Raw genomic sequence first — 15,569 nt, forward strand, 5'->3', positions numbered from 1 at the left:
CATCTCCCTCCCGGAGGATGGAGAGCACAGCTCTGCATAATACAAGCAGACAGGAGGAGAATGAGGACGTGCACGGCTCCTCCCCTCCCTGTACACAGCTCCTCCCCTCCCCTGCTCTGTCTACACAGGACCTCACTTATCACGGGGAGGTTTCAAGTTTTCACGGGGGAAAATACTGAGCAGGGGGAGGGGAGAGGATGTGTGTGTGAAGGAGACTCTACTGCACGGGCTGTGGATTTCACCTCACACCGGCTCAGATGAGGAGGCCGAGCATGCAGGCGGCGGGAAGGGTGGTTGTATATGTATGTAATGTATGATTAGGGGGGTGTATCAGCGGCAGGTGTATGTATGATGTGTGCATGTGTATGTGTCATGTGTATATATGATGTGTGTATGTTATATATGATGTGGGGTGGGCAGCGGCAGGTGTATGTATGATGTTTGCATATGTATGGTGTATGTGTTATGTGTATATATGATGTGTGTATGATTTGTGTATGTAATGTATGATGTGGGGTGGGCAGCGGCAGGTGTATGCATGATGTGTGCATATGTATGGTGTATGTGTCATGTGTATATATGATGTGTGTATGGTGTCTTTGTATGTGTGATGTGTGTATGTAATGTATGATGTGGGGTGTGCCGCGGCAGGTGTATGTATGATGTGTGCATATGTATGGTGTGAGTGTATGTGTGATGTGTATATATGATGTGTGTATGGTGTATGTGTGATGTGTGTATGTAATGTATGATGTGGGGAGGTGTATCAGTGGCGGGTGTATGTATGATGTGTGCATATGTATGGTGTATGTGTCATGTGCATATATGATGTGTGTATGTTGTCTGTGTATGTGTGATGTGTATATATGATGTGCGTATGGTGTATGTGTGATGTGTGTATGTAATGTATGATGTGGGGTGGGCAGCGGCAGGTGTATGTATGATGTGTGCATATGTATGGTGTGAGGGTATATATGATGTGTATATATGATGTGTGAATGGTGTATGTGTGATGTGTGTATGTAATGTATGATGTGGGGGTGGGCAGCGGCGGGTGTATGTATGATGTTTCTATGTATTATGTATGTATGTAATGTATAATATAGGGGTCAGTGGCCGGTGTATGTATATGTGTATGTATGATATGTGTATGCATGTATGTTTTGTACAGGGGCGGACTGACAAGTGCATATCTAATTTTTTTTATTTATTTTTAGTGGCTTCTGGCCACCCGCACTAAATTGCACCACCAGAATCCCGCCCCTTCATACTCGCCTGCCGACCAAGAGCCCCACAGATGCACGCAAACACGCCCGAACCAAAACTACAACTTCCAGCATGTTGCACCATAACGTAAACTGTAGAACTATAAAGTGCAACATGCTGGGAGTTGTAGTTTAGGTTCGGGTCAGCTGCAGAGCCATAGGCTGCATCAGGGCATGCTGGGTGTTGTAGTTACTAACTGCAATTCCCAGTATTCCTTGACACAGCCTATGGCTCTGCAGCTGACATGAACCAAAACTACAACTCCCAGCATGTTACACAATAACCTTAACTGTACTACTATACAGTGCAACATTCTGCAACAACCACAGAACCATAGACTGCATCAGGGCATGCTGGGTGTTGTAGTTATCTAGTAACTAAATGCAACGTAATGACACATAAATTAGAGTAAATAAAATGCACCACACTAACTGGAGAAGCAGAACCCCCCCCCCAGTAACACGGCGTTGTTCAGTGATTTCCAATCAAAATACTCCATGTATAAGTCCCTATTAATACTGAAAAATTGTGATTAAAATATTTTAAGAAGTGCGTATATACGTGAATAAGCACCTTTCCTAATAAAGGTTCCGATAGTAAATGGTTCCGATAAAAACTACAGATCACGGCACATAAGATTACCCTCATACATCCCTGTATATGGAAAAATTTGAGTTATAGGGGTCAGATGGGGGGGGGGCTTGCCTCGGGTGTAAAAGGAGCTAGCTACAGCTCTCCCGCCGCTAATAGCCTGACATGCTGTGATCACCGTGGCCGCTATTAAACCATTAGATCACCACTGTCTAAGTTGACAGCAGTGTCTAAAGGGATCTTATAACCATCCCTGGTGGTCTAGTGGGGTGGACTATTTTGGTTGAAATTATTTTATCTACCAGGACAAGTGGATTTTCTTGAGGGACAAGTAGATTGTGTTCCGCTTTAGTCCCTTGGACAAGTAGTTTTTTTTTTCCACACCCCTGGAATGGCTTCTAGATCGGCGGTTTTATCCAACTCAGTCAGACGAGCCTTATGGCTTAAAAACTGACAGGGGGATTCTACCTTAAAGAGCAAACTTTGCGGTATTCCTTTCCAGGGTAACACTGTGTTTTGCCCAGTTTTAGATAAAATCCTGGAACAAGCTGCTGACAGGAAAAAGGTCCTGCCTGAGGAAAAATCTACCAAACAAAAAATTTATTTTCGTTCCTTTTCCAAGAACAAGCAGTATAAAGGAAAGGGGAAATCGGGTAGATGGAGTTACCCAAAGGGAGGCAAGAGCAGGGAATTTTTGCTTAATGACGGTCTTCAGGTGGGGGGAAGACTTGCCAGGGGGCGAACATTTGAAAAAATCTGTTTATTCTGAACTCTCTGGAGTTTGGCTGCAGAATCAAGTTTGCCTTCCCTCTAGGATCAAAAGATGCAAATTTAAGGCTCTGCTCAGGTATAAAAGATCTGTTATCCCTTGGCCCTTGGTGCTATCATTTAGGTTCCTCAGCAAGAACGAGACCTAGGACATCATTTCAACTTGTTCCTAGTTCCGAAGCCCAATGCTTCCTTCAGGACCATTATAAGGTATTAAACAAATGCATTACATAGAAAAGGTTCAAATGGAAACGTTGATGTCTGCCATCCCACTAATCCAGAAAGATGCATGGCAACTATCAACTTGAAAGATGCTTATTTCCATCTTCCTATCTTTGAGCCTCATCAGAAATATCTTTGTTTTGCAGTCCTAATAGACAAAAAAGTCTTTCATTACCAATTCCTCCCTGAGACTAGAGGGGATCACCATCATTCCCTACCTAGACGATCTACTGATTAATGCCAATTCTTATCACCTTCTCTCTCTTCATGTCCAGTGGACAGTGTCATGCCTGCAAGACTTAGGCTGGATAATAAACTTCCAGAAGTCGGATCTCTCTCCCTCAAGAACCAAGAGATTTCTAGACATGATCCTGAATTCAGAGGTACAGAAGACCTTTCTTCCAGTGGAAAAAGTATCCTCTATTCAGAAGATAAAATAGGTAATGCAAAAGAAAACTATTACCTTGAGGGAAGCCATGTCCCTGCTGGGGTCCATGACATTTTGCATACTGTCATGGTCCGGATTAGCGGCTGGTGAGGACACTGGAGGTGGATCCTCTGTGCCACAGAGGCGATGACGTGGGTCGTACTGGGGAATCGGTTCTAAGCAGTTACTGGTGTTCACCAGAGCCCGCCGCAAAGCAGGATGGACTTGCTGTGGCGGTAACTACCAGGTCATGTTCCCCAGTAGCGACTCGACCTCTCTGGCAACTGAGACTGGCGCGGTACACAAGGACTAGACAGAGGCGAGGTCAGACATAGCAGAAGGTTAGGGCAGGCAGCGAGGTTCGTAGTCAGGGGCAACAGCAGAAGGTCTGGGTACACAGGCTAGGGAACACACTATAATGCTTTCTCAGGGCACAAGGCAACAAGATCCGGCAGGGACAAGAAGGGGAAGTGGGTTTATATAGTGTAGGGAGGTGATTGAACTGATTGGACCAGGCACCAATTAGCGATGCGCTGGCCCTTTAAATCTTATAAAGACGGCGCGCGTGCCCTAGGGAGCGGGGCCGCGCGCGCCGGGATGAGACAGACACCGGAGGAGGAGGGTGAGTAGAACGGGGCGCGATCCGCGAGCGGGCCTGACCCGCTGCGCGGATCGCATCCCCGCCGGCACGAACACAGCAGCGCTCGCGGTCAGAGACAGAGACCGGAGTGCTGCCGTTACAGTACCCCCCCCCCCCCTTAGGTCTCCCCCTCTTTTTGAAGCCCAGGAACCTATGGATGAGCTCCTTGTCAAGAATATTGTCCTCTGGCTCCCAAGACCTCTCTTCGGGGCCACAATTCTCCCAGTCAACAAGACATTTTTTTTTTACTTCTGACAACCTTGGAGGCGAGGATTTCTTTTATCGAGAAGACGTCAGAGGAGCCAGAGACAGGAGCAGGAATGGTGACCTTGGGGGAAAAGCTTTTAAGAATGAGAGGTTTGAGAAGGGAAACATGAAAGGAGTAGGAATGCGAAGAGAAAGAGGAAGATGGAGCTTGTAGGAGACAGAGTTGATTTGACTTTTGACTCTAAATGGCCCGAGGTAACTTGGATCCAGCTTGTAGCTAGGGACACGAAACCGAATATATTTGGCAGAGAGCCAAACTTGGTCACCAGGGGCAAAGACAGGAGGAGTTCTTCTCTTCTTATCAGCATATTTCTTCATTCGAGAAGAGGCCAGTGAGAGCGACTTTTGAGTCTCTTTCCAAATCGAAGAAAAGTCCCGGGTCAATTCATCTACGGCAGGAACTCCAGATGAAGTCAGAATGGGGAGGGGGGGAAGCGGGTGACAGCCGTACACCACAAAGAATGGAGACTTGGCGGATGACTCAGATTTTTTGAAATTGTACGATAATTCTGGGTAACAGGTTGACCCAATCGTCTTGGCGGGAGGAGACAAAATGTCACAGGTAGTCACCAAGGATCTGGTTCACTCTCTCCACTTGTCCATTGAACTGTGGGTGGTAGGCGGAGGAAAAATTCAATTTAATCTTCAATTGGGTGCAGAGTGCTCTCCAGAATTTTGAGATGAATTGAACGCCTCTATCAGAGACGATATGAGTAGGCAGTCCGTGGAGACGAAAAATGTGCAAAAAGAATTGCTTCGCCAACTGTGGCGCAGAAGGGAGACCAGGAAGCGGGACAAAATAAGCCATTTTGGAGAATCGATCAACGACCACCCAAATGACAGTGTTGCCATGGGATACAGGAAGGTCAGTGACGAAGTCCATCGCTATGTGTGACCAAGGCTGTTTGAGCACCGGCAGAGGAAGGAGAAGCCCTGCAGGCCTCTGGTGAGGAGTCTTGTCACGTGCACAGACAGTAAAGGACCGTACGAACTCAGTCAAATCTTTTTCAAAGACAGGCCACCAATAATGTCTGGCAATCAACTGAATGGATTTCTTGATTCCAGCGTGACCCGCCAAGTGGGAGGAATGACCCCATTTGAGAGTCCGGAAGCGAAGACGTGGAGGGACATAAGTTATTCCTGGAGGAACTGGCACCAGAGAAGCAGGAGCAGCAGAGATCAGTCACTCAGGAGGGATGATGTTTTGGGGAGAGGCTTCAGCTTCCGTGGCATCGGTGGAACGTGATAGGGCATTCGCCCTGACATTCTTGTCTGCAGGACGAAAATGGATCTGGAAATTGAAGCGGGCAAAAAACAACGACCACCTTGCCTGGCGAGGATTTAAGCGCTGGGCGGACTGTAGATAGGACAGATTTTTGTGGTCAGTGTAGATGGTGATAGGGTGAAGGGATCCTTCCAGGAGATGTCACCACTCCTCTAGTGCAAACTTAATGGCCAGCAATTCACGGTCACCAATACCGTAGTTCCTTTCAGGAGGAGAAAAAGTTTTAGAGAAAAAAACGCAAGTGAAGTTTTTTCCTTTAGCGGTTTTTTGAAGAAGAACCGCCCCGGCTCCTACCAAAGAGGCGTCTACCTCAAGGAAGAATGGTTTCAGAGGATCGGGCCTAATCAAGACTGGGGCGGAGGCGAAGGCGGCCTTAAGGCGAGTAAAAGCTTCTTCCGCTTGGGGAGACCAGGATCTAAAGACGTCAGCAAAGTCCTGGTAGGCCTTGGGAAGACCAGGCAGTGGAGTAGCGACGGGGACTTGGCTGATTGGTACAGATTTAAGGCAATGTTTGTGGCAGGAAGCGCCCCAGGACTTAATGTCCCCAGTGGTCCAGTCGAGGGTAGAAGTATGTCGCTGGAGCCAGGGCCAGCCAAGCAGAATGTCCGAGGTACAATTTGGCAAAACAAAGAATTCATTTTTTCTTGGTGGAGTACTCCAACAGACATGAGTAAGGGTTCTGTGCGGTAACGCACGGTGCAGTCAAGATTCTCTCCGTTTACAGATGAGATGAAGAAGGGTTTGAAGAGACGGGTAACTGGAATATTAAATCTGTTGATGAATGAGGCTTCAATAAAGTTTCCTGCAGAACCAGTGTCCAGGAAGGCCACCGCAGAGAAGGAGGAGTTAGCAGATGGAGAAATCCGCACTGGAATAGTCAGGCGTGGAGAGGAGGAATTCACACCTAATTCACCGGTCCACTTGCATAGCCTCCTCGGCGGGAGGCAGAGGGGTAGGTTGCAGAGGACTCAGGAAGAGAGATCCCAAGCGAGGAAACCGTCGGGTGTGAACTAGATCCTTTTCTTGGCGGAGCTCAAAGCGTCTCTCCGTGAAACGCATATCTATGCGGGTGGCCAACTGGATGAGTTCAGGCAAGATAGCAGGAATTTCTTGTGCGGCCAGAACATCTTTGATGTGGCTGGATAAACCTTTCTTGAAGGTCGCGCAGAGGGCCTCATTGTTCCAAGCTAGCTCAGAGGCGAGGGTGCGAAACTGGATGGCATATTCGCCCACTGAAGAGCTCCCTTGGACGAGATTCAGAAGAGCCATCTCGGCAGAGGAAGCCTGGGCTGGCTCCTCAAAGACGCTGCGTACTTCGGAAAAGAAGGACTGGATTGAAGCAGTGGCAGGATCGTTGCGGTCCCACAGCGGTGTGGCCCAGGACAAGGCCTTTCCAGATAACAAACTGACCACGAAAGCCACCTTCGACCATTCTGTGGGGAACTGGTCCAACATCAATTCAAGGTGCAGGGAACATTGGGACAGGAATCCGCGGCACATCTTAGAGTCCCCATCAAATTTCTCTGGAAGAGACAAGCGGACTCTAGGGGTAGTTGCAGCAACTCGGAGTGGAGGAGAAGCTGGAGCTGGTGGAGAAGATGGTTGACGCTGGGCAGGCAGAAGCTGCTGGAGCATGGCGGTCAACTGCGTCAGCTGTTGTCCTTGTTGGGCGATCTACTGGGACTGCTGGGCAACAATGGTAGTCAGATCAGCAATACTCGGCATCTCAGCGGAATCCATGGCTGGATCTACTGTCAGGGTCCGGACTAGTGGCTGGTGAGGACACTGGAGGTGGATCCTCTGTGTCAGAGAGGCGATGACGCGGGTCGTACTGGGGAATCGGTTCTAAGCAGTTACTGGTGTTCACCAGAGCCTGCCGCAAAGCAGGATCGACTTGCTGCGGCGGTAACTACCAGGTCGTGTTCCCCAGTAGCGACTCGACCTCTCTGGCAGCTGAGACTGGCACGGTACACAAGGACTAGACAGAGGCGAGGTCAGACGTAGCAGAAGGTCAGGGCAGGCAGCGAGGTTCGTAGTCAGGGGCAACAGCAGAAGGTCTGGGTACACAGGTTAGGGAACACACTATAACGCTTTCTCAGGGCACAAGGCAACAAGATCCAACAGGGACAGGAGGTGGAAGTGGGTTTATATAGTGTAGGGAGGTGATTGAACTGATTGGACCAGGCACCAGTTAGCGGTGCGCTGGCCCTTTAAATCTTAGAAAGACGAGACAGACACCGGAGGAGGAGGGTGAGTAGAACGGGGCCCGATCCGCGAGCGGGCCTGACCCGCCGCTCCGATCGCGTCCCCACCGGCACGAACACAGCAGCGCTCGCGGTCAGAGACAGAGACCGGAGCGCTGCTATTAGCAGAACGCCGCAAGCACCCCGGGGAAGCCGCGGGACCCGGAGCGCTCGGCGTTACACATACCAGCAGTACCCAGGTGTCAGAGTAATTCCAGAACTCTTCACTTACAAATACTGAAGACCTGTGATCGCTCTCAGTTCTCTCTAGAGAATGAAGGTACCTCTCATTGTGAAGAAATCCCTAAAATGGTGGCTGAAGAAAGAAAATCTTCTTGTGGGGATTCCATGGATTTCTTATCCATCCATGTCCATAACAACAGATGCCAGTCTGTGGAGCTGGGGAGCTGTGGTGGGAGATCTCCAACTTCAGGGTTCCTGGTCTCAAGAAACCCAAACTTTTTCCTCAAATTATCAAGAGTTAAAGGCAATATTCAAAGCTTTAAAAGCTTCAAGAAAACTAATAGAGGGTTTTCATGTAAAGGTCTATTCGGACAATACAACAGCAGTGGCCTTTATTATTCATCAGGGCGGAACAAGACACACTCCTCTGAAGATGCTGGCAGAGAAAATATTTATTTGGGCAGAACAAAATGTGTTATCCCTTTCTGCAGTACATCTGAAGGGAATAGACAACCCAGTGTTGAATCCAGGTGAATGGTTCCTGAATTCTCAAGTTTTTCTCTCTCTGACTAAAATCTGGGGCCTTCCGGAGATAGACCTATTTGCTCCATCGAGTCCATCGATTCTTCTCTCTCAACCCAAGAGAAAACCCGGAGGTGATGGATGCTCTTCAACAAGTGTGGTCATTCAATCTAGCATACGCATTTCCACCAATTCCTCTAATCATGAGAGGATGGGGAAAATGTATCTTCATAGCCCTGATGTGGCCAAAAAGAAGCTAGTACAGTCTTTTAAAAGAACTCACCTTTGTGGAGCACATTCTTCTTCCTCAGAGGGACGTTCTATTGTGCCAGGACCCTATATTCCACAGAGATCTAAAGGATCTTCAGCTGTCAGTCTGGTTATTGAGAGGCTCATGTTGGAACAAAAGGGTCTTTCTAAGAAAGTGGTATACACCCTTCTAAAAAGTAAAAAGGATTCTACATCTTCCATTCACCTTAAACAATGGAAACATTTTTTGTCATGGTGTGGCCCTTCTCCTCCGGATCTTCTTATCCAGATATTCACAGAATTTCAGATTTCCTGCAGGACAGTTTTGATTAAGGTTTATCTTTGAGTACACTTAAAGTTCAGACAGCAGCACAGGGCTGTTTTTTTATGTCAACATAGCTGAACAAAGGTGGATCCCAAAAAAAATTTCAGCAGCATCCAGACTAAGACCAAATGTAACACTCATGTTTCTGAAGAGAGGAACCCCGGTGGATGTGGATCTGCTGGACCTGTGTGGCAGATGACCGTACCAGGGAGCAAAGTCTAAGGTGCCGCTGGTTTTCACCAGGGCCCGCCGCAAAGCGGGATTGACTTGCTGCAAAGCGGGATTGACTTGCTGACTTGCTGCTGCTGAGGAGCAAGGTCAAGTCACAAGAGATCTGATACACGGCAAGGCAATACAGAGGAACGCTTTCTCAAAGGCACAAGGCAACAAAGATCCATCAGGGTAGAGGAATTTGTAAATGAGCCACAGGTGGATTACACTAATGAGCTTACTGGCCCTTTAAATATTAAAAGCTCTGGCACGCGCAATGCGGGTCCCAGCCCCGTCGGCAGCAGAAAGTAAGGGGACCATGCGCTAACGGCCAGCGTGTGTGGCCGGAGCGCATAACGTAACACCAAAGATATCTAATCTTAGTTCCCTTGGGATTTGAACCTTGTATTATCATCTCTAACTAAAAGTCCCTTTGCAATCCAACACACACCTCCAACAAAATGTCAGGATCAAGCACGGCGCTGGGACTCTTCAAGGTTAAAAGGATTTACTACCCATAATGCAACGCATTTCACGGTAACTCCGCTTCATCAGGATACCTGATGAAGCGGAGTTACTGCAAAATGCGTTTGCTTGATCCTGACGTTCTGTTGGAGGTGTGTGTTGGATTGCTGTTTATTGTACCAGGAATGGCTGCAGGTCCTCGCATGCTCATCCTCATCACGCTGTTAGCATAGTTGTACGTGGATAGTACAACCACTGTTGGTGAGCACCAGTCAAACTTGTCTTTTAATTTATGTTTTATAAACGGTATCACACTAAGGAGCGCTTGTTCCCTCTGTTTTAGTAAAAGTCCCTTTGAGCCTTTAGCGGGATCAAGTTTCTTACCTGGAAAACTGTTTTTCTAATGGCAATAACATCTGCCAGAAGAGTGAGTGAAATCCAAGCTTTATCCATTGATTATCCTTACCTTACAGTACTTGATGATAAAATCATTCTAAAAATCAAGCCTGCCTTTCTCCCGAAAGTCCTATCCAATTTTCATAGATCTCAATGCATAATTCTCCCCTCTTTCTGTGCCAATCCCAAGAACAAAAAGGAGGAGGAGTTTTATAAATTGGATGTCAGGAGAGTGGTTTTACACTATCTGGAGACTACTAAGACCTGGAGGAAAGACTCTAACCTTTTTGTTCAATATCAAGGACCAAACAGGGGGAAGAAAGCATTAAAAAACTAAATTTCCAGATGACTCAAGTCTGTAATCAGTCAGTCATATACTGCTTCGGATCAAGATGTTCCGGTAGGCATTAAAGCTCATTCCACTATGGCTGTTTTAGTCTTCTGGGCCGAGAGAGCTTCGGCCTCTTAGAATAGATATGCAGAGCTGCTACATGGTCTTGTCCGCACACTTTTTTCAAGCATTATAAGCTGGATGTGGCTTCTTCTCAGGATCTTGGATTTGGCCGAAAGGTGCTGCAGGCTCTGGTCCTTTCATAAATCTACATTTATTTGGTATGTCTCATGTGGTGCTGTCATGAGGGACGATCTAAAAAGTCGGAATTATAACTTACCGATAATTCAGTTTTCATGAGTCCATCACGACAGCACCTATTTATTCCCACCCTTTATTTAATTTCCCTCTTGAAAAAGGGAAACCGAAACGATCGTAGGGGTCGGTCGCAGAGTTTGCTATCCCACATGGGTAGGTTACACATTGACTTTCATTGAGTACTTGGATATGTTGTCCCCACTATCATTGTATTTCACTATGCATTCCTAGACCTGGCTATACATCAGCCCTAGGTTATATTATTGGTTAATCTTTATGTGTCATTATGCAGCACTTGTATGGATAGCCCACAGTGGCTAAATTGTTTTATTCCATATATTGCTATATATAGTGCGTGGACATTTTTATGTACTCATTTGTATGTACTATTCTTACTCTGCGCCAGATATTCTTGTGTTGGATTTCTATTGCAATACTTCACTTTTTTGCATCTACATGTTTTTTATGTAAAACATTTCATACTTATACTTAAGGTGGTGTTATAACTCCAATTTCTCTGTATACATATATTTATGGAGTTTCCCTGTCCTTGACAGGACTAGTACGCACTCCCCTATGGGTGTCACTGGGGCACATGGGAGTGTGTGGTGCATTTTTTTAGGACTTTGGTGTTCATTCTTATTTAATATATGTATTTGTATATTTAATAACTGCACTATCACTGACAGTCGGACACACTAGTGTCCCTTAGCTATTTTTGCAGAAAAATCATAAACTATGTCATTGAGCTAAAACCATTTGTTTATTAATTTCTTTTTTAAAAGGAATTAATAAACGAATGGCTTTAGCTCAATGAAATAGTTTATGATATTTAACCCCTTAAGGACGCAGTAAATTTTCACCTTAAGGACGGAGCCATTTTTTGTAATTCTGACCACTGTCACTTTAAGCATTAATAACTCTAAGATGCTTTTACCAATTATTCTGATTCTGAGATTGTTTTTCGTGACATATTCTACTTTATTTTAGTGGTAAATTTTCGTTGTTGCTTGCATCCTTTCTTGGTGAAAAATCCCAAAATTTCATGAAAATTTAGCATTTTTCTAACTTTGAAACTCTCTGCTTGTAAGGAAAATGGATATTCCAAATAAATTTTATATTGATTCACAAATACAATATGTCAACTTTATGTTGGCATCATAAAATGGACATATTTTTACTTTTTGAAAAAATTAGAGGGCTTCAAAGTAGAGCAGCAAATTTCAAAATTTTCATGAAAATTGCAAAATCTGAAGGGACAGATGTTACAGAACTATAACTCCCAGCATGCCTAGGCAGTCTAGGCATGCTGAGAGTTGTAGTTTTGCAACATCTGGAGGGCTACCGTTTGGGCACCACTGTAACAGTGGTCTCCAAACTGTGACCCTGCAGATGTTGCAAAACTGCAACTCCCAGAATGCCCAGACAGCCTTTGGCTTTCTGGGCATCCTGGGAGTTGCAGTTTGGCAACCACTAGGAAGGCAGCAGTAAAGATCGCTTTACTTCCACCTCCCTTGATGCTCCATGCCGTCGCCTCCCTACCTGCGCCGCTGATCTCCACTGATGCCACCGATGATCGCAGGTCCCCACTGCATCTTCTTCTCAGGTACCGGCCGCCATCTTCTCCCCCCCTTTCTGCCCAACATCCAGGGGTGGGCAGAGTGGGGGGTTTCCATGGAAACCCCCCATCTTCAACTGCCATTGGTCAGCACTCATTGCTGACTAATGGCAGGGTATAGGAGGAGGTTGCAGCACTGCAACCTCGCTCCTATCCCATAGGATGATCGGGGCTGTCACTGACAGCTCCGATCATCCCTACTTTCAGCCCGAATAGCAGAAAATCGCATGTCTGAATTGACTTTCGATTTCCTGCGATCGCCTACATGGGAGGTCTCAGGACCCCCCTCGCCGATGTACCGGGATGCCTGCAGAATGATTTCAGCAGGCATCCCGGTCCCCAACCGACTAGTGGCGGGGCCCGGAATTCCCACGGGCGTATCCATACGCCCTACGTCCTTAAGGACTCAGGATGCAGGGCGTATGCATACACCCTGCGTCCTGAACAGGTTAATAACTGCTCTCTTAGTGATTTATAAACACTGAGGGGGTATGGACGGAGGGGCCTTTTAACCTCTCTTGTGCTTTCTGTTCCTATGCAGATAGGGGGCAATCTCATGTGTTGTTGTCGTGATGGACTCATGAAAACTGAATTATCGGTAAGTTATAATTCCGACTTTTTTCTATAAATCCAGAGTAACCCTTTTAATCCAGACCAGACCTCAAAATTTACAACTACAAATCCCAGACACTCATTACCTCAATACATACTAGGTTAAGAAGATGTGCTATAAAAATCTATATAAAAGAGCAGATGCTGACTTTTGGATTTTCTGCCTCATTATCAAGCAAAAAATGCCTTAAGGAAGCATACTATACAAGTTGTGCATGACTGCCAAATATATAGGCCTTTAATAATTATTTGAAGCTGGCAATTATCCAGCCTCAGCATATCAGTCAAAGTGTTTCCAGGAAATTAACGCCTTCATATTTCTATAAAAATCCTAGGAAGGCATATGCTATAGTATATTTTATGTAATCAAAGCTTGCTAACAAAATGAGCTGCTCTTATCATGCCAGAAATATGTTTTCTTACCCCATTATGTCTTAATAAGTAAAGACATACGTTGAACTACCCTGTGATCCTGGGAAACTCTGTATAGGCTATTCATAGAAATGTTGAAAGCTTTCCCTGAATTCAGTCCAGTTATCTTTGTTAGAATCAATGGTTGCTTTTTTCCTCTTGAAATGGATATTTCAGTTTGTCTCGTCTGCACAACTATTTAACCCCTTAATGACCACAGACGTATATTTACGTCCGTGGCTGGCTCTCGTTATGTAAAGCGTGCTCAGCTCCTATCAGCAACCAGGACACGCGGCTAATACCGGACATCGCCGATCATGCTGATGTCTGGTATTAACCCTTTAGACTAAACTGGGAGAAATCCCTGCCAGTTTGCTCAGCTGAGATGACAGCAGGAGGCACCTTACTGTCACGATGCCGGCTGGCAGGTAGTGGATCCTCTGTGCCAGAGAGGGATTGGCGTGGACCGTGCTAGTGGATCGGTTCTAAGTCACTACTGGTTTTCACCAGAGCCCGCCGCAAAGCGGGATGGTCTTGCTGCGGCGGTAGTGACCAGGTCGTATCCACTAGCAACGGCTCAACCTCTCTGGCTGCTGAAGATAGGCGCGGTACAAGGGAGTAGACAGAAGCAAGGTCGGACGTAGCAGAAGGTCGGGGCAGGCAGCAAGGATCGTAGTCAGGGGCAACGGCAGGAGGTCTGGAACACAGGCTAGGAACACACAAGGAAACGCTTTCACTGGCACGATGGCAACAAGATCCGGCAAGGAAGTGCAGGGGAAGTGAGGTGATATAGGGAAGTGCACAGGTGATAATACTAATTGGAACCACTGCGCCAATCAGCGGCGCAGTGGCCCTTTAAATCGCAAAGACCCGGCGCGCGCGCGCCCTAGGGAGCGGGGCCGCGCGCGCCGGGACAGGACTGACGGGGAGCGAGTCAGGTACGGGAGCCGGGGTGCGCATCGCGAGCGGGCGCTACCCGCATCGCGAATCGCATCCCGGCTGGAGGCGGTATCGCAGCGCCCCGGGTCAGTGGATCCGACCGGAGCGCTGCAGTGAGGAGAGTGTAGCGAGCGCTCCGGGGAGGAGCGGGGACCCGGAGCGCTCGGCGTAACAGTACCCCCCCCCTTGGGTCTCCCCCTCTTCTTAGAGCCTGAGAACCTGAGGAGCAGACTTTTGTCTAGGATATTGTCCTCAGGTTCCCAGGATCTCTCTTCTGGACCACAACCCTCCCAATCCACTAAAAAAAAGGTTTTCCCTCTGACCTTTTTGGATGCCAAAATCTCTTTGACGGAGAAGATGTCTGAGGAGCCGGAAACAGGAGTGGGAGGAACAGATTTGGGAGAAAAACGGTTAATGATAAGTGGTTTAAGGAGAGAAACGTGAAAGGCATTAGGAATACGAAGAGAAGGAGGAAGAAGAAGTTTGTAAGAGACAGGATTAATCTGGCACAAAATTTTGAAAGGACCAAGATAGCGTGGTCCCAACTTATAGCTAGGGACACGGAAGCGGACATATTTAGCGGAGAGCCATACCTTGTCTCCAGGGGAAAAAATGGGAGGAGCTCTTCTTTTCTTATCCGCGAATTTCTTCATGCGTGAAGAAGCCTTTAAGAGAGAATTTTGGGTCTCTCTCCATATGATGGAAAGATCACGAGAAATTTCATCCACAGCGGGCAGACCAGAGGGCAAGGGGGTAGGGAGGGGGGGGAAGAGGGTGACGGCCGTACACCACGAAAAATGGGGATTTGGAGGAGGATTCAGAGACTCTGAAGTTATACGAGAATTCGGCCCATGGTAGAAGATCTGCCCAGTCATCCTGGCGGGAGGAAACAAAATGTCGTAAATAATCACCCTGTCACGATGCCGGCTGGCAGGTAGTGGATCCTCTGTGCCAGAGAGGGATTGGCGTGGACCGTGCTAGTGGACCGGTTCTAAGCCACTACTGGTTTTCACCAGAGCCCGCCGCAAAGCGGGATGGTCTTGCTGCGGCGGTAGTGACCAGGTCGTATCCACTAGCAACGGCTCACCTCTCTGGCTGCTGAAGATAGGCGCGGTACAAGGGAGTAGGCAAAAGCAAGGTCGGACGTAGCAGAAGGTCGGGGCAGGCAGCAAGGATCGTAGTCAGGGGCAACGGCAGAAGGTCTGGAAACACAGGCAAGGAACACACAAGGAACGCTTTCACTGGCACTAAGGCAACAAGATCCGGCAAGGGAGTGCAGGG

At 47.3% G+C, this 15,569-nt stretch overlaps 1 protein-coding gene across 3 annotated transcripts in view; it reads left to right on the forward strand.

Annotated features, from left to right (window-relative positions):
• Positions 1 to 15,569, forward strand: part of SOCS2 (suppressor of cytokine signaling 2) — a 165,987-nt gene that overhangs the window by 68,958 nt on the left and 81,460 nt on the right. For 2 of the 3 annotated variants that reach the window (XM_056574331.1, XM_056574330.1), the window contains exon 2: positions 12,868 to 12,924. The exons of the other annotated variant lie outside the window; for it this stretch is intronic. The gene's annotated coding sequence lies outside the window, so the exon portion shown is untranslated. The remainder of the gene's footprint in view (positions 1 to 12,867; positions 12,925 to 15,569) is intronic. 3 annotated transcript variants of the gene reach the window in all.

This window comes from Hyla sarda, chromosome 4, assembly GCF_029499605.1.
Source record: "Hyla sarda isolate aHylSar1 chromosome 4, aHylSar1.hap1, whole genome shotgun sequence".
NCBI classification, from domain to species: Eukaryota; Metazoa; Chordata; class Amphibia; order Anura; family Hylidae; genus Hyla; species Hyla sarda.